We start from the raw sequence: 25,649 nt of genomic DNA on the forward strand, positions 1-25,649 counted from the left end.
GAATTTCATTCGGTCTTTGTGTATTTTATTTACAGACATGGCTAAAAATCATTACATGTGAGAAGATACATTACAAAATCTTTTGGAAAACAATAAACATTTACATATTAGATGTGAGCATGGTATATAATTCTCCAAAAAGGCTTGAACCGGTCTGTGTTCGTAGCTTTGACCTCAGTATGGCCGAGGGATTTCTTTTTCTTTCGGACAGAGAAGGGGTCCAGTCAGGATCACACTCACAACAACACTCCTTCATAGGCAGGTTTGCCTGCAAACAGAGTCACCAAATAAATTGCTATGTAGCCTAGATGTACAACATTTAAAACTGATTAACGTTACGCTTTAGTACGTTGGTAACTTAAGCTAATGGTCTGGTTAAGTCAAACAAAACACGCTGGTTTTTGCCCACAACATAAACATTTACAGAGAGTAATTGTAACTTACCTTTGTGAAAATGCTTTGAACACACCATCATGTGTGGTGGAGTGTTATCGAAGGTAATCTTGGGCTCCTTACTGCTGCTATCCATGCCATTCGTCAACTATTTGTCACCTCTGAAACATGGCTTGTACTATTATTTTTCCACGCTGGAAAACGATAAAAGGATATTCCGTTCTTAAGCTTTACGCCACTTCTATTCCAGTTTATAGCGTTCTTCCCTCCATGCATAGAAGTCTGGCGCGTTATGTTTGTGCCGCGGTTTCCCAAAATGCTTTGCGTTTACCACTGGGAATACGTCATGATGACGACACATTAGCAATCTCTATCAACAACAACAAGCTGTTATTAACTTTTACACCGAACTGGACTTGATATGAGGAGATCAGCCACTGAGCGGAGTTCTTCAAACGGATTGAGGAGGGCAGCAGTGCGCTTTTAACATTGCTGCAGCTCACAGGAGAAGAAGAGGTTTCCGCGCACGAGAGTAAACTCGACAGGAAAATGCGAAAGTTTTGAAGACTTATAAAAATTTAATACACATCACATTAAGGTAGGTTCATTCACGGCTTCTGCTCTAGTTCATATTCTCGTAGTTTTTCTCTGTCGTGTGTCGAGTTCATCTTCAGGATTAAACTGATCTCGAGCTCTAGAGATGAAGCTGCTTTTATTTGAGGTTCGGATTCTTTTCTGTCCAAATAAATACTAAAGGAGAAAATAAAGATTTAAACAGAGAACACGAGCTTCTGTAGCTTTACTGAGAGTTTGATCCTGAATTATTAATGTGTTTCTGATGTAAAAACTCATTAAAGTGTCTGCTTTGTGATATTTGAGTGATGACGCTGAGATATCTCAAACCATCACATAAAAGACTCACAATAACATGTTTGCATAAGCGTGCAGAATTTAACTTTTTCTAATATTAAATAACGCTCAGTTTCTCGTTTATCTCAAGAATTATGACGTAAAAAAAAAAAAACAACAAAAAACAGTAGGCCTATTTCATTTTATGCAAATAGTTTCTGAAAACGTAGGAGGCTATTCATTTTATGCAAAGTAGTTTCGAAGAATTTTTTTTTTTTTTTTTCACAAATTTATTAATTTAAAAAAAGATATATTTTTATATTTTGAATAACAGATATACAGTGTGACTGTACTGTATGTGTGTGACAAGGCCAATGCATTAATCAGTTCAGTTTAAACTTGTCAGCGCTGCAATGTGACTTTTATTAATCAATACTGAATCGCTACATTATATTTCTCAGCAAGGAGGGGGTAAAATCACTGTTTTTGAAGTAACTAAACTCAGCTTCATTGTTTGTAGAGAGAGACAGACGCAGACAATTTACACATCTCTCTCTCTCTCTCTTTCTCGCACTCTCTCTCTCAAAATGGCCATATTTGAGAGAATTTTGCATCACTGGATATAGCTGTCGGTCATTTCTATCGTAAAACGTATCGTTAAAAGTTGACTAATATTAAATGATTTGCAGCTTCATCTTACCTCGCTCTCTTTAACATTCAGCTGACGCTTCGCGCTCTGCTTCTGTGAACAGTAAACCCCGCCTACTTTGATTTGATTGGCCATCTCAGTCATTTTGACACTGACTAGAGCTGTTAGAACCGCTGAGGCTTTGATTGAAAGAAAGTGGTCTAGTATAATTTCTCACACTTTAATAGTGTATTTTATAGTTCCTAACAGACTAGGAGAAGTTATTCCCTCAAAATGTATGTCAGTATGCAGTTTTCCCTAATGCTCGTGTGCCAGCGATTTTCCCTCTGTGTGTGTTGGCGCGCGTGCTGTAGGATGCCGACCCCTGATCTATACACTGATAAATATAATATACAAATAAGAGGCACAGGCACCTTTTTCACAAAAAAAATAAAATAAATAAAATGTACTAATGATATGACAAATAAAATAATGGCGTGTCTATTTATGCCCACCAACGTGTGATTGGGCTAGTCAGCACTGCAAAACACACAACCAACAATCGTCAGCTCCAGTGACGCAGAGGGTAAAACGTGTGTCGTATTCATTCTGACGCGATCGACCCGAGTTCGAATCTGCCTTTTGGCGAACTTTTTTTTTCTCCCTTTTCAAATTTCAAATCACATCAGAAAAGCATTTATTTGCAATAAAAATGAACAGTGGTGGACGAAGTACACAAATCAAGTACTTGAGTACAAGTACAGATATGTATAATAAAATAATACTCCAGTAAAAGTAAAAGTACTCCTTTTTCAATTTTACTCGAGTGAAAGTACAAAAGTACTAAATTTTTTTATGTACTTAAGTAAAAAAGTACTGATAGATAGATTTATTTTGCAATTTTAAATAGGCTGGCTACTTAATTTTATATTAGCACATTTTTTTTTTATAATCCTACTGGTCAAAATACCTGGAATTTTCTTAAAAATAACCACTACATGGAGGTCAAGATATATTTTTGTTGTTGATATGGACTACGCTGACAAGATGATGTAGTAATGTTCACTGTGAAGCTTACAACTGTGATGTACCTGAGAGGGGAAAACAGATTTGTGACCTGGACCACAAAACAATAAGGGTAAATTTTTTCTGAAATTGAGATTTTAGGCATCATCCAAAAGCTGATTAAATAAGCTTTCCATTGAATGTTTTGTTTGTTAGGAAAGGATGATTCGTGTCTGAGATACAACTATTAGAAAATCTGGAATAATGAGGGGTGCAAAAAAACTCAAAACACATGAGAAAATCACCTTTAAACTTGGTCTAAATGAATTCTTAGCAATGCATATTACTAATCAAAAAATAAGAACTAGGAAAATTTAGAAAATATCTTCAGCGGAACATGATCTTTACTTAATATCCTAATGATTTTGGCCATAAAAGGAAAAATTAATCAATTTTGACACATACAATGTATTTTTTGGCTATTGCTAAAAATACCCCAGCGACTTCAGACTGCTTTTGTGCTCGCAGGGTCACATTTGATCATTAGATTTTCACCAGTAAGAAAAAAGTGTGTTTAAAAATTTGTTGTTTTGGAGAACATCACAGTTATATATGACATGAGAATAAGGCCATGAAGTTAGGAAGAACATTTTCTCAAACCTTTGTCTGTGGTGTAAAAAAACACTCCTGGCCAAAAACTCCCAGAGGGCATCACTTCCCACTTTGATAATTACTGTAGTTACCATGTTCTGACACATCACAGCCTTTCTTTTTACCCCAGGATATAATATATCTAGGTGCGTTGAAATAAAAATATTTGGACTTTATTTTTTAAAAATAACCTCAACTTAGCACCAGCAAGACTTGTTAGCTAGACAGTTAGCAAATCAGCTACCAATATTTACTTATTTTCAGTATGGTTATGAATAAACATTCATATCTGTCTACTTGGGTGGTTAATGCAAACAATATAAAAAGTTTATTACTGCTTGATAAACAATATAAAAACAGACGTCACAACTAGGGATAAAATGCGTAACATTTTAATACAACTGTTAATGTTATGGCAGCGGGAATTTGAACGTGCATTAGTTATTTTATTATTCTGTTGTTAATTTAATGTTTTTGGTTTTTTGACCTAAAAGGCACAGATGCTGATGTGTTTGCATTTAAGCATTTCAGTGGGCTTAAATAGATCACCCCTTTTACAGAAGCTTTAGTTTCACAAAATAACTGACAATTTTGACCTAAATATGATTTTCCAATTACAATAATTAATCTCAAAATTCGACATAGTAAATTACTTTTAGCAGCATCAGTCGCACACGCCTCACAAGATCTCCCAGTTGTGAATTGAGTTCGATAGAGACTCGCACTAAAAACGGTTCATTTGAATCAGTGATTTGTTGACCACAGAACAGCTGCAATCAGATTAGTCCAATTCGCGAATGAATCGTTTGGTGCGATTTGCGAACCGTTTTAACAGGTTCATTGAAAAGAATCAGTTCGTTCTTTGAATCAGAAACACCGCTTCTGCGTCTCAGAGCACGTGATATATTATAAGGAGTAACGATATGTTTTATGAAATGTAGTGAAAGTAAAACGTACGATCTTATGCTTTGGAATGTAGTGAGGTAAAAGTAAAAGTTACTTTAAAATAAACTAACTACTCCTAGTAAAAAAGTACAGATACTTGAAAAATGTGTACTTAAGTACAGTAACGAAGTAAAGCTACTCCGTTACTGTCCACCACTGAAAATGAAGAATATAATCAAAAAGTTGAAAATAAAGTATTGGGTAGGGTTAGAATAGGTGTAGGGAGAGCTTTACCCTTACAGAAAATTACTGCAGTTTTTAAAAAAGTAATACTGCAGTTTTTATTACTTGTAGAAAAATGCTATTTTTTGGACACGAAAAACTGCATTATTGTGGCTTTTGATTTTTGCAGAATGCAATTAAAAAAACATTGGCTGAAGTACTATTGAAAAATACAACTGTAGCAGATCTGTAGCAGTGTATCCCCCAGGTTTACGGCTTTTGGGGGGGTGGCAGGTTGGGGTGCCTTTTTTTTTTTTTTTTTTTTTTAAATATATAGGCCTGGTTCCTGGTTTATTATTTAAAATCAATTTTCTTAATCAAAAGCTTAATCATTTAGTCTAATGAACTAAAATAATGAAGCTCAAACAATTTAACATCAATTTATTAAAAGTTTTGTAAAAAATTAAATGTTTAGGGCCCTATCAAATGTTTTGTTTCCAAATTCTGTTTTAGAATGTCTAATTATTTGAAAGCATAAAAACAAGTTTAATTTATTCTTACAAAAGCCTTATGATTTTTTTGCTCAGAAACTCTAAGGCATAAAAACATTCATTCATTTTATCTTTTAAGTAATGAAAATTTAATTATTTGAAAAATTGTCATTTAATATTACAATTAAAACATTAAATAAATATTGTATGATTATTCCTATTATGCCTATACTGAACAATTTATATTTTGCAAGGGCGGCTTAATATTTACAAATACTAGTGGGAATGTGTGTGTGCCCGCGCGCATCAGGACGGTACTCCGCTGTGCGCGATACAGAGAGCGCGACCATGTAACGTAGAGTCCGAATTGACGTGTCATGTAAATAAGATCAATAACATATGACTATTTAGTTTGTGTAATAAAAGAGCAAGGTATAGATCTGTTCTATCGAAAAGGTAACTTTAAATGATTTCTGTTGTGATATGGCGCTATAGAGAAAATGTAATTAAAAAGGGGGGAGGGGGCTGCCGTTGGGGGGGCAGGCCGCCCCCCTAATATAATGGCAGGGGAAACACTGTGTAGTATTACTAACATCAACTGCAACAGAACTGCAGTATTACTGCAATACAGCTGAAGTAGTACTACAGTTATTATACTGCAATAAATCTGCAGTAGTACTGCAATATATAATACAACTGAAGTGCCAACACTAATAAAATGACACTGAAATGCAACCAGATATATGGTTTTTATTTGCACACATCTGCAATATAATGAATTAAGGTACAAACACAACAGTGAATGTCTCAAACAGCAATGGCAACAATAAAGCTATTTTACTTTTCTTTAAACTTCAAATAACAGGCTGAGAGTTACACTAAATGTACTCGGTGTTTATTTACAATATCAGTTATTATGTATTCTAAACTATATAGATAATAGTTTATAAAAATATCAAATAAATGTAGTAGATTACTGGTTGCTCACCATTATTTGAGCGCTTGTTTCACCACAAGCCATCATCTTCTGGTTGAATTATATTTTTGGTCTTCTTTTTTAGTTACCAGTGCATTTTCCTGAAAAAAAGCAATCACACACTAAATAAAAAAAATATCCAGTATATTGTCAGATATATTTTTAATAACTTTACAGTGATAAAAAGATAAATAATGAGGCAAACAGGATTCACGTCTGCTGTGAAGCAGCTCTGAACAGTAAAAAGTGTCAGTGTTCAGTTGAAATCAGTGTTGACTTCATCTGGCTCAGTTCAGTCCTCATCCAATATATATAATATATATCCAATAATATTACTGAATATTATGTGTTCACAAATGAGCACGCCAAAAAATATAAAGTGGGAGAAAGTTTAGAGGGATCAGTTCCTCTCTGACTAATAAATGATCATGGTGTGATTATGATTCAGGCTGCCTCACAGTTTAGTGTGAAATATACAGGACTGTAGGCTGCAAGTAGCTGGAGTTATTAATCTCATTTAAATACTATCTAAATCAGGTTTACATTTGTGGCTAGAATGTAGTGAGTGGCCTTTAATGCATTTCCAGAAATAAAGTCTCACCAACATCTGTCGAGTGTGCCTTTTCACTCTCTCTCTTCTTCTCTTTCCTTTAACACTTCCTCTGTTGTAAAGAGGGCTACACTGTACGCTGAACACTTTTCAATGGGTTGACGCTCTCCTACAAACAAATAAACAGTATATTCAGTGCAGTTTTGTTCATTTCATTATTATAAATGATGTACTGATGCTATTGGAATGAGAATTGAACTGAGCTGGACAATGACATGACTATTTCTACAGATCTGCTTATAACTAAATTGCTGCGCTATAGCATAATTAAATGCATCTTGGATTGAGATGTTGATGTTTTATTAGATTAGATTTTATAATATAATTATAATTTGTTTTACTATAGTAAAAGTGTAGTAAAAACAGCATTAAACCAGCTGTTGTCTATCAGACTGAAGTTCTGTGTGTGCTGTGCACTGACCCGCGTGCGCTACAGATCAGAACGGAAGCTCTCATCTCAGCAGGGTTGAATAAGATATACGTGGAGTGTTTTTACATCTCTCTAAAATTATAACTAAAGATATATGAGGACATCAGGGCCGTGCACAGACATTTTGAGGGGCAGTGGCCAAAACCTAAAAAACGGGCACTAGGGGGTGTGTGCTTGTTAATACAAGTGATCCAGTTGTTACAAATATACAATTAAAAGAGAAGACAGCTCTGTAATAATTTCAGACTTTATTGTAGATGTTTTGACAAGAGTGGGCTCTCCCTCACTCTCTGAGTCTGCTTCTGTCTTATCTTCAGTGGAAGTAGGGTAGAGTGGGGTAAGTTGACCCACCCTGTTTCTTGGCAGCTGTACACTTTTATTGTCATGTGACCATTTATTTTGGAACCCCCCATCATTTCTGCCAGACTGTGATAAGCAGGGGAGAAAGGTGACATGGGAGGAGAGGAAGTCACCCCATTTACTTTAAAAACTATAACAGATAACAGATGTAATGGTTGTTACATCAAAGCAAATTTATCTATGTCTAAAAATATTTATGATACATATAGATGATTTAGCAATAAAACCATGTCAATCAGTGGTAAGTAAAAACTGTTAAGCTACAGTAGCTATTTTTATGTATTTTTTCCCAAAATGGCTGCTATGGGGAAAAGTGATCCAAATGTTGTGGAGTAAATTGACTCAGAGTTTTAACTTACCCCACCATAAGGCACTGTAGTTAAGTTAAATCTCTGAATTATAAACTGATGTTTTAATGTGATATTATTGGTTTTTAGTTTATCATATACATATTATTTGTAGTTTTTTTGATAGGGACATTGTACAGTTGCACCAAATCACTTCTCTGATAAGAACCAGAAAATGCTTTTCACATTATAAACAGATGGAAGCGCCAGCGCAAGTTCTACTGGGAAGACTTAAAGCCACGTCACGTATTACAATTAGATCTAGCCAATCGGCGCTCAACACGAAGAATATAAAAGCCCTCTACTCACCCTTCATTGTGTTTGCAGACACTGCCGCGACGTTTCTTGCTCAAACAGTCGAGCGCGTGACTTATTGCCCGACTTTCCCTGGGTTACTTGCATATAGTTAAGTTCGTCTCCTGCAAACTGTTGCGAGTTGACGTTATTCTCAAGATGCACACTAGATTATAGGCATTGCTCTGGTGTCGCGGGAATGTTTGCGGTCGTTTGGTAGTGTTGGATGATATTCAGGCTTCGGAGTTTTCTCGGCAGAGGTTGTGAAACATTGGCGGAGTTCCAAGTGCTTTCCAGGGTTGCCAGTGTTTCGAGAGAGGTTCCCCGGTAAAATTCACATTCCGGGCGCTAAATATACCAATATTGGGGTCGCTTCAACCCGCAGACATGAAAAGTAACCCGCAGCAACAGTGTTAGAATAGCCCAATTCTGCTGAAAAACGCGGACTTGTCAACGCCGGTGCTTTCCGAGCTGTCGCGTCGGCGCTGCTTGGGTCTCTATCAACAAAATATTTCATCTGTACGCTCACGTGAACCTGCACGCATGAAATCTCTCCGTCTTCATCACTTCATCAGCCTACACCATTATAAGTATCATTTTTGTTTTATGCACTTGTGGCACTTGGGGGGAAAAAACATTTTCTCTGCAAGGTTATTTACTCTCACGTTTAAGATAAAGCGCTTGGTGTTGCGTGATTGTTTGTTTATCTAGCAGACGGGCACTGCATAATTAAGATGTTGATCAAACTAATACATGCAATGTTTGGAACAACTCTTTTGTAATGAGACATTTTGAGGCTTGTTATTAAAGGCTTACAATTTTTATACTGATAAAGATTGTTGCTCGTATTAATCATTTCTGTAAAATATGCTATGTCTAGCACACTGACACTGTAAGGTATTTGTTGTCTTAATCATATGCTTTTGTCTTTGTTTATTCAGTCATTGTTTCATTTGCTGGAATGGGGTAAGTATTATGAGATACGTATTACTTTTGCGTTGACCATTTCTGCAAAGAGTTCCTCGTTGTCTATTTCTGCACGAGCGTCCTCTGAATGAGAGCATGAATGCAAAAGGACACGTTTCTTGCTATGCTCAAACACTAAAGTTTTCCCCAAAACACAATATATTGACTAACTAATCCTTTCATCATACTTTCATCTAATCTGTTATTCTTTTACTATTCTCAGGACATATTAAGGCAATTAGCTCTAGCTTAGCTATGTGGCATTAGTTTGCTCTATTAAATAACTAGCTGGCGCTCTTTCTGTGTGGTAAGCATTAAAGTATTCTATCTTGGAACTTGCACTTGTCAAGGCCTTTCTATAGTCTGATGTTTTTATGTACTTCCTCCATATAGATGACTTCCTCTCTGGATTTCCTCCTAAACTTCATCAATGTTTGGACTTGGAGGTTATAATTACTACTATTCTGTTAATTTAGTGTGTGCCCAGTGACTTTAATGTCCTGCACTAGCGTATGTTCACTCATAACATCTGCTTTAAAGTTCTGCAGAAATCTTTGTGTAAGGGCTTTCTTTATGCTTTTACAGGATTCAATAGCTATTGAAGTTTAATTGGCTAGTAAGGCGTCGTTGTTAAATGTAAAGTGTTCTTATCCTTCTGCAAGGATAATGTATCAAGATTTATTTTTCTATCTTTGTCCTAGTTCCATACATTACTAATATTTCTTTAACTTGTATTTCATGCGACCTGGTTTCTTTGAAGGTTCACTCGTCGGGTTCCTACGGTTAAATGGAGTCTATCAAGCTTTTGTGGGAGTTAAGGCAGAGAATAGTTCTGTTTTACTGTTCCAATATTTATGCTTATGTGTTTTTACGCTTTCTTCATAAAACTTAATTACTTTATTTGATCATCTTACTAACCTTGGCATTTCATTACAATGCAGTCATTTAGATTCTGTGGCTCTCACCTCATCTTTACACCGCTCACTCTTTGGACTGGCGCTATTATGAACGCAGGGTCTATCAAGCTGATGTATACATGGTCCTATTCCATTTGAGTTCTAGTTAAGATTCGGCTCAATGCTCAGCAGGCATCTTTAAAGTCCACATGAACCGGAAGTTGCTGCCGACTTTATTTCAGTGTAGTGACGTGTTTCCATCTTAAACAGAATATTGAATAGAAGTCATGGTTTTGTTTGTGCTCCTGGTCTCTGTCTCTCACTCATAGCAAACTAACGGCTGGAGGGGTGTGTTTAAGGATATTCTGCCCAAGCCGTATGTCATCAGAAAACGAATGCATTCCAGAGCGGAAGTAAATGTTCAGATTTTGATTAAAGTTTACGAAAACAAACAATTTGATTAATTGTTTACATCAAGACTAGCAATGTGCGCTAGTAAAGTAAAGTCAATTTTGATTTGATGCGGACTTTAAGCTATAATCATGGCTTGTTTATTTTTTGCATCTCTGGTGTTGGTTCATTCTGTTTCCTCATACCTGTTGACTTCGGTCTTACTTGGCTGTTGTGGCCTTCACATAACACAGACTGTTGTGGCACTTTGCATAACTCTGCTATGGTGGTCATCAGGTAAGTTTGTCCATTACTGTTTATGAAATTCAGCCTATCGTGGCCTTCACATATCACAGCCTATCGGGGTCTTCCCTTAACATTGAGTATCTCTTCTTTTTATGGTCATGCTGATCTGGCTCATTTTCTATTTTTGGGGGGAATCGGTTTCCTCTGTGGGTTCTGGCAGTTAGATGGAGTTCTATCAAGCGTGTGCAGGAGTCTAGCCTAAAGAATGTTTATGTATCCGTGTATATGCTCTCAAGTCGCTGCTAGATCACTGATTCTACCTCTATCATTTAACCTAAACTAATGGCCTCTCTTACTCAATGCGATGGTTTAGAATTCCTGTAATCCGCCATCAAGCTGCTATGTACATGATCGTCTTCACTCAGATTTCCTTCAAGATCAGACTCTAAACTATTTCATGTAATACTCAAGGTACAGTATAATACTCTTAAACTACCGGTGGTGGTTACTTCTCACATGCTCCTCATGTCCAGTCTATCATGGTTTTCACATAAAACGGCCTATCGTGGTCCTCTACACACGAGGCTTACACATCACATAGTTTATAGAAACGTAAGCAGGCTATCAATGTGATTGCAGCCCGTCGGGCCTTCACTTTACATGGCCTAACGAGGCTTCACATTACTCACCCTATAGCGACCTTTGATCAATTTGGGCCTATTGTGACCTTCAGGTAAGTGGACCATTATTGTTTACGTAACACTGTCTATTATTGTCCTTCGCAAAATTGGCCTGTGATTGCTTTTCTTATTACATGAACGACGCTGTCTTTGTGTTAAATGGCATAATGTGGCCTGTCATTAGATAGCTCATACAGTCATTCGTTTGTAAATATGTATGCATTTGGGTAAAATGTAATGCTGTATGTTTAAGGTACATTAAGCATCTACTGGTGGTGGTGTCACACCTATTCATTACATCTACTCTTTCACCGCCTCCCGCCTTCTGTCACGGCCTATACTCTCTACAGCCTCTTGTAGCCTTTCTCTCTGCGGCTGGTTCAGCTCTATTTGGTCACCTTTAGAAGCTGCGGTCTGTCACCGCTTCTATACACAGGCCACTACTGCTGTTGAACTTGGAGTTCAAACATCAGCTATCAATCTACTGGGAAGATGGTCATCCTCCGCATTCGAATCCTACATTAGACCTGAACCACAAACCATCTCAAAGATATCAAGTTGTCCTCAAGGTAATCTGTAATCTGGTGGTGGTACAATACCTATTAATATTACTCCCAACAACCTCTATGGTTTACTGTGGTTTAACTTGGCCTTTCTTTCTGTGGCCTGTCTTTCGTGGACTTCCCCTCTGTTTTACCCATCTCGTGGCGTTTCCCACCGTGGTCTAATTACATGGCCTTTCTCTCTGTGCCTACTGAGGCATTTCATTCTACGGCCTCTTGGCTTTCTCACTATGACTCATCTGGGCATCTCCATCTGTGGCCTAGCTAGGCTTTTCTCCGCGGCCATGGTGGCTTTTCTTTAAGCCCTATCAGGGCTGTTCCATCTTCTGTGGCCCGTGGGGGCCGTTCCCACTGTGAACTATCGGGGCCTTTCCATCTTCTGTGGCCCGCCGGGGCCTTTTCTCTGGCCTAACTCTCAGTATGGCCTATCCAGCCTCTATCAATACCTGGTCTATAATGGCCTCTATCTATCAACTTGGTCTGTCGTGGCCTCCATCACTGTCCGGCCTGTCGCGGCCCATCTCCTCTACTCTGTAATTAATACTTAAGCTATGATCTGATACATTCTTAAATGGTTTTTATAATCACTTTAATTATGACTAATTAAATCTTATCTTTTTTTTTTCTTTGTCCGTATGATCTAGGATCTTGTAAGAAGTACTTTGTCTGGTGGGTATTAATCTTCTTTCTTTTGGGGTATGCTCCGCCCTGCCTTCGTCTTCGGCAGGATTAGCTGAAATCTACAACGTCTGATTCAGGCTACAGATGGGGCCTACGCCAAAATAATTCTTTTCTTTGTATTGGTTTTGTAAATAAATACTTTTGGGTTTATCTTCACCTTCCGTGTCTTTCTGATAGAAATATCACCTGTAGTCACTAATCGCCAACAAACTCTGTTTAGTCTGTTTTCGAAAGGCTAAAACTTTGTTGTTCAACGTTGTTTCAGAAATGCAAACATTTAAATATTGAAATTTAAACCTCATTTGGTTGGTTTTATGTTGTTAAAGTTAACTTTATGAAAAGAAATATGACTGTTTGTAAGAGGAAATTATTAAATGAGTTTTTGTTATTTATTTCACATGGGTTTGAATCAGATTTGGTCAGATGGTCATTTTACACCCAGATGATGCATCTTACCCACTGACTCGACCCGGGTTACTTACCTCAAACCCCAGGCAAACTGAGCCATGGGAACATTTTTTTTTTTTATTATTATTAAATAAGAAGCCATATTTTTAGAACCCTTTGTCATAGATACATTCTGATCATTTAAAATTATAGGAATACTTTCATTAGGATAGGATAGATACTTTTATTGTACTTCTGCATCATTTTGTCTTATCTTGAGAACCACATAAAAAATGGTTAATCTTGCCCCACTCTCTCCTATAAACATTAGACATTTTAATTTAATATTTTACAGCATAAATCTATTATATACTAATAAACAACTAATTTAGAACATTTTTATTATTTTTAAACTATTTATAGGCCTACTGTTAATATGGTTTTCATAAAATGTGTTATAGATTACTTGTATCAAGACAAGTGTTTATAATGTGGACTATACTTAATTACAAGAATTAAAGTCTGACAAAGTCAACGCTCCAACTCTCCTGATGAACTTCTCTTCCGGAAACTGTTTCTTCTTTTCTCACACTTCTGAACGGTCTTGGGGTGTAATGTTGTTATGTCTTTGAGCTTTAATTGTGATAGTTCACACATTAATGATGTTGTCAAACCAAAACGTAGGCTATTTTATTCTTTTATATCCATCCTGCAGTAGACACTACGGAAAAGACGCTGATTTACCGTTATCAGTAATCAGCTGCTCGCGAGACTTGTAAGGACAACGACCGTTGGCGCGAAGGAAGATCGCAAGTGCCGGCTATTAATCTGTGCGAGTGAAAAACATTTTTTTGTACAAAGATATTTTATACATATACTTTTTAGAGGAAGTCTACATTACAAAAAATAAAATAATAATAATAATTAAAAAAAAAAAAACTCTTGCCAATACTGTAACCACAGCACTTGCACAATACAGCAAACTGCAGCACAGGTCCTATACATGAAGGCTTTAATGGCAATGAAAAGAACCTATTTGCCGTTAAAGTTAAATTACTGAACCTAATCATAGGAGCTTTATTTAAAGAATGCTCATAAAAATAAAAAAAATAAATAAATTTAATCAGACTGAAGTTTTTGCATCTGAAATCTTTACGTGCATTTTAGCGTATCACTGTACTGCAGTTATATTGTATCTGTACTTCATTATACTGCAAATCTACAGTTGTACTTCACTGTACTGCAGTTATTTTTGTAAGGGTATTGTTCCAATAAGGTGGCATTAATTTAATAATTTGAATTAAAATTACAATTTACACTAAGTTAATATTGTATACGGTCTTACAATGTACTACAATACTGAGATGCAGATAATTACCACTATTTGCAATTAGTAAAATGTTAGCATAGTGTAAATAGAATCTATAGCTATTTGCACTGTGTAAATATCATATCACTAAAAAATGCTGCTATTTACACTTAGTACAAATAGATGCTGCCATAAAATAAAGATTTAAGATTAAGATTTGAGGGGTTTTCAGTAGCACTTCAACAATGAAACATCACGTCACGTTACAGCAGCAGAAACACAACAAGCTCTGAACAGATTCATGCTTTTCTCCTGCTGCTGAAGTCAAATGTTCACACGAGTGTGAGTGAGCACAGATACTGACGATGCTCATGAGGATCACTCTTCAGATCTTCTTCACTGCAGTCAGTAAAGCATCACTTTATGGATTCAGAAGAAAAGGATCCTCCACAAACTGCTGCAGCTGCTGAGTCTGAAGCTACACATTCTCTTCAATCTCATTGTGTGTTAAGATTTGTTTTCACTGCATTGTAACCACAATATTATGTCATTTGTTTCTCTTATGTTTTCCATATGCAGGACTGAAGTCAGTTTCTCATTATGGAGAACAGAGAGAGCAGTGAGAGATCACCTGATCCCAGCTGTGTGTGTCTGAAGAGTGACAGATCAATGCCTCTTCCTCCTAAATTCAGTGGTGTTCCAGTGACCTCTGACCCCAGGTGAGATATGATCCAGTGACCTCTGACCCCAGGGGAGATATAATCCAGTGTTAAGGTCAATTTACGCTGCATTGATCAACACTGACCAGTGTAAACAATCACCGGATCAGAGGACATAATTTCTCAGACGATCCCATGAGCCAACAAGTGCTGCTTCAACATGTTCAATCAGAGAAAACACACACACTGAGTGACAGCAGCAGACGCAGACAGGAGTCACACACTGATCCACAAACCAGAACAAGAGTCTGTTTCCACTGTTAGTGAACCACACACTGACTTACAATCACAGCAGATAACCATCATTTTACTTTAATTTATTTCTTTAATTCATCAGATGAAAGAAAATAGTTCATAACTTAAAAAAAAAAAAAAAAAAAATCCTCATCCTGCCCAATATGGAAAGAAACATATGGGTAGCAAAATTCATTTTGAAATGTAATATGCAAAATGACAATGTATTTCTGTATTTAAATTTACATTTTCCCATAAATATGTGCTTACACTTAGTGCAAAAAATGAAAATTCAATTATATAATTTATATTTGCCATTTCTACACTAGTTTTAATATGTTAATTAAAAAAAAAACATATTTTAATGCTTTGTAAGTTGCTAAATAAAAAGAAATTGTATTACCCAAATAAAACCCTAAATTGCATAAATTTTATATCAGTATACAAATAGGCTAAGTAAACATGTATAATAGCTATATAACCAAATCAATAAGAAACGTAGAACGTTTTATTAGCAAAACGGGTAAGAAAGCTTGAAGGCATGCCATACACCTTGATGTCAAATAAAAATAAATTAAATTACACAAAGTTTAAATAAAGTAAAAATCAGAAAACAGTTTGGAACCAATAATGTTTAAAAAAAAAAAAAACCTTCCAAAATCACCTTAGATAAATGGCAAAAGTCAACAGGCTTTTCAAAATCCAAAATATTGCCAAACAGGTGCTTTTGCATTTAGTTTCAAAACTAAATCATCTGCCATTGTCTTGTCTGTCTTGTCTGAAAATCAAGACTGACAAAACTGGCATCTCTATTGATTTAGATATTAATTTACACATCCTTTATTTTTATATATTTTTAATCTGTTCTTCTTGTGATATTTCAGCAGAGCAGATCGAGAGCAAAGCATGTCTCGAGAAGTCACCTCTTTCTTCCAATCAGTGAATGATGAACTACAGAGAGTCAAAGACCAGCTCAAAACTAGCATGAAGAACAAGTATGAGAGATTATTTGAGGGACTGAAACCCCAGGAGAATGAAAGCCTCCTGAACAGTGTCTATACACAGCTCTACATCATAGAGGGAGAGAGAGAAGGAGTGAAAAGAACATGAGGTTTTACAGATGGAGAAAACAGCCAGAACACAACACTCACAAGACACTCCAATCTGCTGCAATGACATCTTTAAAGCCTCACCTGGACCAGGATGTGAGGAGAAAGACCAGATCAAGACTGTTCTTACTAAAGGCATCGCTGGAATCGGAAAAACGGTCTCTGTGCAGAAATTCATTCTGGACTGGGCCGAGGGAAAAGCCAATCAGGATGTAGATTTCATGTTTGTGCTTCCATTTCGAGAGCTGAACTTGATCCGAGATCATCAGTACAGTCTTCACAGACTTCTGCTGGACTTTCATCCTGAACTTCAAGATCTGGACTCACAGATTTATGAGGAGTGTAAAGTTGTGTTCATCTTTGATGGTCTGGATGAAAGCAGAATCACACTGATGTTTTCAGACGCTCAGAAAGTTTCTGATGTGACTGAGACTTCATCGGTAGGTGTGTTGATGTCAAACCTGATGAAAGGAGAGCTGCTTCCCTCTGCTCTCATCTGGATCACCTCCAGACCAGCAGCAGCCAATCAGATCCCCTCCAAATACATCAACCGTCTGACAGAAATACAGGGATTCAATGAGCCTCAGAAGGAGGAATATTTCAGGAAGAGAATCACTGAGCAGCATCAAGCCAGCAGAATCATCTCACACATCAAAAGAGCAAGAAGCCTCCACATCATGTGCCACATCCCCGTCTTCTGCTGGATCTCATCCACTGTGCTTAGAAGCTCCTGGAAGAAAATCTGAGTGCAGAAAATCCCTCAAACTCTGACTGAAATGTACATCCACTTCCTGCTGATTAAGATCAACATGAGGAACCAGAAGTATGAAGAGAGAAATCCAGGGAAACTCCTGCAGTCCAACAGAGAAGTGATTGTGAAACTTGCTGAAGTGGCTTTCAAACAGCTGATGAAGGGCAATGTGATGTTCTATGAGGAGGACCTGATTGAGAGCGGTATAGACCTCACTGACGCCTCAGTGTATTCTGGGATTTGCACTGAGATCTTTAAGGAGGAATCTGTGATTCATCAGAGGAAAGTTTACAGCTTCATTCATCTGAGCGTTCAGGAGTTTCTCGCTGCTTTCTATTTGTTTTACATTTATGTAATGAAAAATGTTGGACACCCCACAGTTTTTGGATGTTGTTCATAGTTCTCCATAGAGAAGCAATAGATAAAGCCATTGAGAATGAGAATGGACGTCTGGATCTGTTCCTGCGATTCCTGCTGGGCGTCTCGCTGGAGTCTAATCAGAGACTCTTACAGGATCTACTGACACACACAGAGAAGAGCTCAGAGAGCATTAGGAGAACCACACAGTACATTAAAGAGAAGATCAAAGATGGACATGGACTCTCCACTGAAAGATCCATCAATCTGTTCCTCTGTCTGCTGGAAGTGAAAGATCAGACTCTGTCCAGAGAGATTCAGGAGTTTGTGAAATCAGACAAACTCTCAGAGAAGAAACTCTCTCCTGCTCACTGCTCAACAATCTCCTACATGCTGCAGATGTCAGAAGACCCACTGGATGAGCTGGACCTCAAGAAATACAACACATCAGCTGAGGGGAGAAGAAGACTGATACCAGCTGTGATCAACTGCAGAAAAGCTCTGTAAGTGTTTAATCATGAACTAAAGTATCATATTTAATCATGAATCTGAATGAGAGATTTTCTCCTAAATAACTCCTGAAACTCTGCAGTGTGTTTGTGGCTGCTGATCTTCTTAGCAGCATGAAACACAAAAGTTGTTTTCTTAATTTGCTTGGGGGTGGGGGTTTGTGTGTGTGTGTTTTCTACAGTTGCAGCATTTTGAGATTTCTTGGCCACCGTACATTTGGCATATAAATCCATGCATTGTACAGGCGACCACTTTTAATGCTCCGATGTAAAGTAAACCCCCTTTTCTTTATTTTTTGCCAAGAATACAGTGAAAATATGGCTAAAAATATGATTTAGTGCTGTGTAAGCATACAGTAAAACGTAAGCACATGCATACAGTCTTGAGATTTACTCTGCTGCTTGTTTGTTCTAGAAAACAAGACAAAATACTAAGAAAATACATCTAAACATTCCTGAATCAAGATAAATTTACTTGAGAAGCAAAATGATTTAAGATTTTAAATCTTGTTTCTTCTGAAAAAAAAAAAATTATTAAAGGTTTTGTTCTCATTTTTGCTTAAAAAAAGAACAAAAAAAAACTGTTTTGATTGGCTGATGTCATTGTCATCTCTCTCCTTGTAACCCCATGTTTGATTGCTGATCATTGCTCACCACTGCTGTTCTGCTTCAGAAGTGATCAGGAGGAAGTAGAAAAGAGTCTTTTAGCAGCTTGATTCTGTTAGATCGAGACTCCAGATAATTAAGATCCAGCCCTGGACTCCAGATCCTCTCAGAAAATATCCGCTTTTTCTGGTAACAGAACTACTAGTTGGCAGTGCTGTTAATACCCAAAACCTGTTAACAGCAAGTCTTGTCTGGTACCTAAAAATACCCCAAACGAGTGTTTAATAGTCTTCTATCAACCAAGAAGTTACCCGAGTACAACCAGAGAAGAGCAGAAGCGGAAGACGACGTGATGATGGTAAAAAAGGAGCAGAGTTTATTGTACAGTCTTAGTTGCGTATGTCTCAATGCTCAGGCTTCGTCTGACAAACACAAACTCAACAAGTAATGTTATATTAACTCACAACAACACTCTTGTTCATACAGACAAAACAGTTGTTTAAACTAGCAACCCTCCATACATGTCTTTATTATTTTATTTCTTAAATTTTATTTAATGTCTTCTAGATTTTCTGGCTGTGAACTCTCAGAACAGCATTGTGAAATTGTGTCTTCAGCTCTACAATCCTCAAACTGTGTCCTGAGAGAGCTGGATCTGAATAACAATGACCTACAGGACTCTGGTGTAAAGATTATCTCTGACGGACTGAAGAGTAAAAACTGTCAGCTGGAGATTCTGAGGTATTAAGAACATATAAGACATTGTTTACAGTCAACTGCTCACAATGTTGATGTATGTCTGTAGATTATCTGATTCTGTGTGTGTGTGTATGTGTAGATGATTTGACTGTTAATATGTGTGTTCTTTTCTCTTACAGTCTTGCTGTCTGTAATCTCACTGCTCAGTGTTGTGAGAGTTTATCATCAGTTCTACAATCCTCAAACTGTGTCCTGAGAGAGCTGGATCTGAGTAACAATGACCTGCAGGACTCTGGTGTAAAGTTAATTTCTGATGGACTGAAGATGCCAAACTGTCAGCTGGAGATACTGAGGTATTTAGAACATATAAGATCATTTACAGCCAACAGGTCACAATGTTGATGTGTGTCTGTAGATGATCTGACTGTGTGTGTCTGTAGATGATCTGACACTGTGTGTCTGTCAGGGCCGTCCTTAGGGGGGTGCAACTGGTGTGGTCGCACAAGGCACCACAGCGAATGAATCGAGGGGGACCACCTCCCTACCTCGCATCGGGCCCCGCACCAGCTAAAGACGGCCCTGGTGTCTGTAGATGATCTGTCTGTTTGTCGGTATATGATCTGACTGTGTAGATGATCTGACTGTTTGTCGGTATATGATCTGACTGTGTAGATGATCTGACTGTCTGTGTGTGTCTGTAGATTATTTGTCTGTGTGTGTCTGTAGATAATATGACTGTGTGTCTGTAGATGATCATCTGACTGTGTGTGTCTGTAGATGATCTGTCTGTGTGTGTCTGTAGATGATCTGTGTGTGTGTAGATGATCTGTCTGTTTGTCTGTAGATGATCTGTGTCTGTAGATTATTTGTCTGTGTGTGTCTGTAGATAATATGACTGTGTCTGTAGATGATCATCTGACTGCGTGTGTCTGTAGATGATCTGTCTGTGTGTCTGTAGATGATCTGTGTGTGTAGATGATATGACTGTCTGTAGATGACTGTGTCTGTAGATGATTCATCTGACTGTGTGTGTCTGTAGATGATCTGTCTGTGTGTGTCTGAAGATCATCTGACTGTGTGTGTCTGTAGATGATCTGTCTGTGTGTGTCTGTTGATGATCTAAATGTGTCTGTAGATGATCTGTGTGTCTGTTGATGATCTGTCTGTGTGTGTCTGTTGATGATCTATGTCTGTAGATGTTCTGTCTGTGTGTGTCTGTTGATGATCTAAATGTGTCTGTAGATATCTATCTGTGTGTGTCTGTAGATTATCTGACTGTGTGTGTCTGTAGGTTGTCTGGCTGTATCGTCACAGAGGAAGGCTGTGGTTATTTGTCTTCAGCTCTGAGTTCAAACCCCTCACACCTGAGAGAGCTGGATCTGAGCTACAATCACCCAGGACAATCAGGAGTCCAGCTGCTCAGGCACAAACTGGAGGATCCAAACTATAAACTGCAGATACTAAAGTATGTCAAACACTAATACTGATGTACTGAATGTGTGTGTGAATAATGCAGATCTACATTAAATGATGTTTTATTAGCAGAGTTTGGGAGGAGCTTATTCTGATAATCAACAGTTTTGCACAGGTGGAGCTCGTTCTGATAATTAAATTATTAAATACGCTTTCGGATGCTCACATGCCAAGACGCTGATGACTTTGCTCACCTCTGCCAGAAAGACATCCATCTCACTCCCAAGCATCCTCTTCTGTCTTAGCCCCAAAATGAATGGTTGGTGTGGCCGAGACAATCGCAGATTAATGCAGACGTACAGTTTTCCCAGATAAAGAACAAATTTCTTTACGCTTTGTATGTCTCTTTTCAGCCAGCTAGCCCCTCCAAAATGGTCATTAGAGCCTGTAGATCCAAAAATTTGCATCCCCCAACACTTTCATCTTCTTCCAACTCAAGATCCGGCCCTTCTCAAAGTTCTGGATGCAGCAGTAGGCCATCAGCGAGCCTGGGCCATGCTCCAGATACCTTTCACCGCTGCAAAACCTCTTTCTTCTCCCTCCTCTGTTCAAGCCTCCACCTCCAGCTCTCTCTACACCTTTCCGTAATAGAAGCTGCCATGAGGCTGCCAACACCAGCAGCACAAGCCTTTGCTCCTCCTCCATTTCCTTCTTCCACCTCTCTCAGCGTTCCTCCCCAACCACCAGGAGCCGATCCATGCATGATACTTTCTCTCCCTCCTAATTCTGTTCTTCAATCCAAATCTCATGAAGCCCATACGGAAGTGACTTAAACTGTAATTCGTCAACTGGCCGCTAGAGGAAGGCTGCGAAAACTGTGAGTGGGGTGAATTTTTTTTATAACTCATCCGGTTAAATTATATTAAGCCTTAAAGTTCTGCATAATTAAGGGCACGGTCACTTGAGTGACCAGCTCCTGCCAAGCTCCATTTTTGATTATCTGGGAGTGACACCATGCCAAGATGGTGACGGCCGGCCCCTCCTACCTTCGGCTTTAAAAACGCTCTTCGGAAACCTATGGGTGATGCCACGGACACTACGTCTATGTTTTTATACAGTCTATGGTAACAACACATTATTAAGAATCAAGCTTATGTAAACTTTTGAACGGGGTCATTTCTATCATTTTCTCTTATAGATTATGTTGACTATAAAAGATTTTTAACTATATGTAAACGTCTTTTATGTGAAATCTTAACTAAACATAAACATAAAACTGCATAAAACATAAAACCCACGGTGGTGGGCTTTGTGTTTACATCAGTGACGCGTGGTGCCGCGATGCTGTTGTGGTCTGCAAACACTGCTCAACCCTGGTGGAGTTTACGATTATTAAGTGCCGGCCGTTCTATCTACTGAGGGAATATACAGCCATACTGCTTGTTGCTGTATACACTTCTCCGAACAACAACAGCAACAGGAACAATGCACTAAATGAACTGTACCAGCACATCAGTGAGCAGCAGACAGCCCACCCTGATGCTTTTCTAATCATAACTGGGGATTTCAACCATGCAGACTTAAAAAGTGTGTTTCCAAAAATACACCAACACATTAACTTTCCAACAAGAGGTAAAAACATTTTAGACTTTGTTTATACCACACAGAGAGGAGCTTACAAGGCCCTCCCACTCCCCCACCTCGTTGCCTCAGACCACATCACTGTCATGCAAATGCCTGCATACAGACCACTCGTTAAAGTCGCCAAACCAGTTCACATACAAATTCAAGTGTGGCCGGAAGGGTCGTCAGACGCTCTTCAAGACTGTTTTAACACACAACTGAACTGGAATATGTTTAAGCAGGCTGCCACATACAATAACACCACTGACCTCCAAGAGTACTCAGAGACTGTCACTGCCTACATCACCAAGTGTATTGATCATGTAACAGTCACAAAGACCATCACTGTCCGGGCCAATCAGAAGCCGTGGATGACAAAGGAGGTCTACAGACTCCTGAAGACGCGGAGCGCTGCCTTTAGAGCTGGAGATGAGGTGGGCCTGAGGACAGCTAGGACCAACCTGTCCCACGGAATCAGACAGGCTAAGAGACAGTACTCCAGGAGAATAACCCATTATTTCAGCAACAGCAGAGACACTCGGAGCCTGTGGCAGTGGATACAGACCATTACGGACTACAAGCCCCCACCGCGGACCTGTGACAGCGACATCTCCCTGCTGAATGAGCTGAATGCCTCCTTCGCTCGCTTTGAGAAACAAAACAGGTCCACTGCACAGAAGACTCCACCTCCTCCCAGTGACCAGGTGATGACGCTGACCCCAGACAGCATGAGGAGATCCTTCAGCAGGATCAATGCACGCAAAGCTCCAGGTCCTGACAACATCCCTGGGTGTGTACTGAGAGACTGTGCAGTGGAACTCACTGATGTCTTCACAGACATTTTCAACATCTCACTTAGTCAGGCTGTTGTTCCCACATGCCTCAAAACCACCACCATCATTCCAGTCCCGAAGAAGCTGTGTCCATCCTGCTTCAATGACAACCGTCCTGTTGCACTTACTCCCATCCTCATGAAGTGCTTTGAAGGCTAGTCATGCACCATATCAAGTCTGTCCTCCCCCCCTCCCTGTACCCCTTCCAGTTTGCATATTTGTCCAAACGCTCAACCGATGACGCCATCGCAACTTCCCTCCACTCAGCACTCACACATATAGACAAAAAGGACTCATACGTCAGAATCCTGTTCATAGACTTCAGGTCAGCATTCAACACAATCATACCTCAACAGCTCGTTTACAAACTGGTCGAGCTGGGACTCAGCACTTTGCTGTGCAACTGGCTGTTGGACTTTCTGACTGGAAGACCTCAGGCAGTATAGGTCGGCAGCAACACATCCAGCACCATCACACTGAACACTGGGGCCCCCCAAGGATGTGTGCTGAGCCCCCTCCTCTTCACTCTGCTGACCCACGACTGCACACCGTCACACAACTCCAACCGCCTTCATTAAGTTTGCGGATGACACGACTGTGGTGGGTCTCATTAGCAACAGAGATGCGACAAACTACAGGAGTGAGGTGAGCCGCCTGGCCCGGGTGGTGCAGTGACACCAATCTCTCTCTGAATGCGAAGAAGACAAAGGAGATTGTTGTTGACTTCAGGAGAGTGGACACTCAGCATGCTCCTCTGACCATCAATGGTGCGACTGTGGAGAGAGTGAGCAGCACCAAGTTCCTGAGTGTGCACATCACAGAGGACCTCTCCTGGACCGACAACACCACAGCACTGGCCAAGAAAGCACAGCAGCTTCTCTACTTCCGCAAACTGAGAAGAGCTAGAGCCCCGGCCCCCATCATGTGCACCTTCTACAGAGGCACCATTGAGAGCATCCTGACTAGCTACATCACTGTGTGGTATGGCAAATCCCATGGCAAAGCAGAGAAACAAATAGAGACATAATTAACGTAGCTGCTGTTCCAGCCAAGTAAAATTAATTAGTTTAACCCAAGCTAAAGAATAATAATGCGCATTTGATCAGATATAACTGCAGTCCAAAATTATGAGATGGATTATTTGAATGCTTGGCCAAAGAGATGTGTTTTTAATCTAGATTTAAACAGAGAAAGTGTGTCTGAACCCTGAACATTATCAGGAAGGCTATACCAGAGTTGGGAAGCCAAATGCGAAAAAGCTCTACCTCCTGAGAAGTGCTCACTAACACCGATTTATACAGATTTGTGGACGATATTTGAGAGAAATAGGCCTTTTGTGTACATAGAAAAAGTCTTAGCTCTTTGAGTTCAGCTCATGAAAAATGGGGGCAAAAACTGTTCATGTCCCGGCCTGTGATATGGGGAGTTCTTTGGCTGTATTCTGAGCTCGGACCCTCCCCTCAGAGAGCACACCAAATATACATACTATTTACTGATTATATGTGAGTGAACTTATGAACGTGTTTTTGTGTGTTTATAGCGTGGATCACGGAGAAGAGCTCAGGATGAGAGCAGGACCACGAAAGTGTAGGTCTGCAAACACACACACACACACACACACAGCTGTAGTGATTGTTGTTGTTCTAAATGTCTCTGTTCTTGTGTTCAGGGGTCTGTTTTCTCACACTGGATCCAAACACAGCACACACTGAACTCATTCTGTCTGAGAAGAACAGAAAGGTGACACATGTGGGAGAGAAAAAGTCGTATCCTGATCATCCAGACAGATTTGATGTGTGTTCTCAGGTGTTGTGTAGAGAGAGTGTGTGTGGATGCTGTTACTGGGAGATTGAGTGGAGTGGAGGTGTGTGTATATCAGTGTCATATAAGAGCATCAGCAGGAAGGGATCGAGTAATGAGTCTGTGTTTGGACGTAATGATCAGTCCTGGGGTTTGATCTGCTTTCCCTCCAGTTACTCCTTCATACACAATAATATAAGGACTGATCTCCCTGTGAACCCCACCAGCAGTAGAATAGGAGTGTTTGTGGATCACAGTGCAGGAACTCTGTCCTTCTACAGCGTCTCCAGAAACACAATGAGCCTCATCCACACAGTCCAGACCACATTCACTCAGCCGCTCTATCCTGGCTTTTGGGTTTATTATTATGGATCATCAGCGAAATTGTGCTGATGAATGAGAAGAGACTGACAAGAGATTCTACCCATATTGCTTTGAGCTGCACGATAAATCAGTGACAGTGAGATGTTATAGAGTCTCTTCATGACATTAATACTGCAGAATAACATCTATAACAAAAATAACAAATACAAAAAAAGACACAAAAATCCTCATATAGACAGTAAGATCAGTGAGTGTGTTTGTGTGTCTTTGTGTGAGACTGTTTGTGTGGGTGTGTGAGAGAGAGAGGGTCTGAGTGTGTGTTTATCTACATTTGTTTTTTTTTTTGTCACATCAATCATTTGTATTATTACTATCAAAATTTTCTTTCAATTGAAAAGTTCTCATGAATCATG

General features: G+C 39.0%; 1 pseudogene; it reads left to right on the plus strand.

The window, feature by feature from the left end:
- Positions 1–783: 783 nt before the first annotated feature.
- On the plus strand, positions 784–25,419 carry LOC109084554 (annotated as a pseudogene).
- Positions 25,420–25,649: the final 230 nt, after the last annotated feature.

Source organism: Cyprinus carpio, chromosome A4 (assembly GCF_018340385.1).
Source record: "Cyprinus carpio isolate SPL01 chromosome A4, ASM1834038v1, whole genome shotgun sequence".
Classification (NCBI taxonomy): domain Eukaryota; kingdom Metazoa; phylum Chordata; class Actinopteri; order Cypriniformes; family Cyprinidae; genus Cyprinus; species Cyprinus carpio.